Source organism: Syngnathus leptorhynchus, unplaced genomic scaffold, assembly GCF_054491065.1.
Source record: "Syngnathus leptorhynchus isolate UIUO unplaced genomic scaffold, UIUO_Slep HiC_scaffold_71, whole genome shotgun sequence".
Lineage (NCBI taxonomy): Eukaryota > Metazoa > Chordata > Actinopteri > Syngnathiformes > Syngnathidae > Syngnathus > Syngnathus leptorhynchus.
Window position 1 is genome coordinate 299,969 of NW_028232038.1, and position 2,524 is coordinate 302,492.

Sequence of the window (2,524 nt, forward strand, 5' to 3'; positions counted from 1 at the left end):
CCGGGCTGGTTAAAAAAAGAACCGGGCGACCCGGTAAAATTGCTTAGCCGGGGCTCTGGAAGCCTAACACGGCGTGATCTCTTCCAAAAAGCCGCTGCTGAGCTCCAGCTGGAAGTGTAAAAAGAACCGGGCTGGTTAAAAAAAAGAACCGGGCGACCCGGTAAAATTGCTTAGCCGGGGCTCTGGAAGCCTAACACGGCGTGATCTTGTCCAAAAAGCCGCTGCTGAGCTCCAGCTGGAAGTGTAAAAAGAACCGGGCTGGTTAAAAAAAAGAACCGGGCGGCCCGGTAAAATTGCTTAGCCGGGGCTCTGGAAGCCTAACGCGGCGTGATCTTGCCCGAAAGTCGGCCTCTATACTTCCATATTAGGTACCAGGCGCTCAGAGCCAACTTGGCAAAAATGTTCTAAGTGCCCACGGCTCTGCGGGGATTGTGCGTCCGACCCGCGCCGGTTCTCCAGCCGGCCTAAAATAACGCAAAACCAGCCTCTCCCCCTGGAGCTCACAGCCAAAGGCGAAACTTTTCTAAGTGCCTACGGCTCTGCGGGCTTTTGAGTCCGCCCCGCGCCGGTTCGTCGGTCGGCCTCAAAAAGCGAAAAATCAGCCTCTCTCCCTGGAGCTCGACTCGAGTTGATCATTATACATGAAGAAATAACCAATTTCATCGTTTGGTTTATGTTTTACACGCGTTTTAAATTTTATTGCCGAAATCGCTTTTTCTCGCCGAGATAAGCACGTTTTCTGAAATGCCGCTCTCCCGTCACTCTGGTTAAAGTGTTATGAAAAAAAAGGCTGTTGGGGGCTAGGGAGTATCGAGTTGATCATTATACATGAAGAAATAACCAATTTCATCGTTTGGTTTATGTTTTACACGCGTTTTAAATTTTATTGCCGAAATCGCTTTTTCTCGCCGAGATAAGCACGTTTTCTGAAATGCCGCTCTCCCGTCACTCTGGTTAAAGTGTTATGAAAAAAAAGGCTGTTGGGGGCTAGGGAGTATCGAGTTGATCATTATACATGAAGAAATAACCAATTTCATCGTTTGGTTTATGTTTTACACGCGTTTTAAATTTTATTGCCGAAATCGCTTTTTCTCGCCGAGATAAGCACGTTTTCTGAAATGCCGCTCTCCCGTCACTCTGGTTAAAGTGTTATGAAAAAAAGGCTGTTGGGGGCTAGGGAGTATCGAGTTGATCATTATACATGAAGAAATAACCAATTTCATCGTTTGGTTTATGTTTTACACGCGTTTTAAATTTTATTGCCGAAATCGCTTTTTCTCGCCGAGATAAGCACGTTTTCTGAAATGCCGCTCTCCCGTCACTCTGGTTAAAGTGTTATGGAAAAAAAGGCTGTTGGGGGCTAGGGAGTATCGAGTTGATCATTATACATGAAGAAATAACCAATTTCATCGTTTGGTTTATGTTTTACACGCGTTTTAAATTTTATTGCCGAAATCGCTTTTTCTCGCCGAGATAAGCACGTTTTCTGAAATGCCGCTCTCCCGTCACTCTGGTTAAAGTGTTATGAAAAAAAAGGCTGTTGGGGGCTAGGGAGTATCGAGTTGATCATTATACATGAAGAAATAACCAATTTCATCGTTTGGTTTATGTTTTACACGCGTTTTAAATTTTATTGCCGAAATCGCTTTTTCTCGCCGAGATAAGCACGTTTTCTGAAATGCCGCTCTCCCGTCACTCTGGTTAAAGTGTTATGAAAAAAAAGGCTGTTGGGGGCTAGGGAGTATCGAGTTGATCATTATACATGAAGAAATAACCAATTTCATCGTTTGGTTTATGTTTTACACGCGTTTTAAATTGTATTGCCGAAATCGCTTTTTCTCGCCGAGATAAGCACGTTTTCTGAAATGCCGCTCTCCCGTCACTCTGGTTAAAGTGTTATGAAAAAAAAGGCTGTTGGGGGCTAGGGAGTATCGAGTTGATCATTATACATGAAGAAATAACCAATTTCATCGTTTGGTTTATGTTTTACACGCGTTTTAAATTTTATTGCCGAAATCGCTTTTTCTCGCCGAGATAAGCACGTTTTCTGAAATGCCGCTCTCCCGTCACTCTGGTTAAAGTGTTATGAAAAAAAGGCTGTTGGGGGCTAGGGAGTATCGAGTTGATCATTATACATGAAGAAATAACCAATTTCATCGTTTGGTTTATGTTTTACACGCGTTTTAAATTTTATTGCCGAAATCGCTTTTTCTCGCCGAGATAAGCACGTTTTCTGAAATGCCGCTCTCCCGTCACTCTGGTTAAAGTGTTATGAAAAAAAAGGCTGTTGGGGGCTAGGGAGTATCGAGTTGATCATTATACATGAAGAAATAACCAATTTCATCGTTTGGTTTATGTTTTACACGCGTTTTAAATTTTATTGCCGAAATCGCTTTTTCTCGCCGAGATAAGCACGTTTTCTGAACTGCCGCTCTCCCGTCACTCTGGTTAAAGTGTTATGAAAAAAAAGGCTGTTGGGGGCTAGGGAGTATCGAGTTGATCATTATACATGAAGAAATAACCA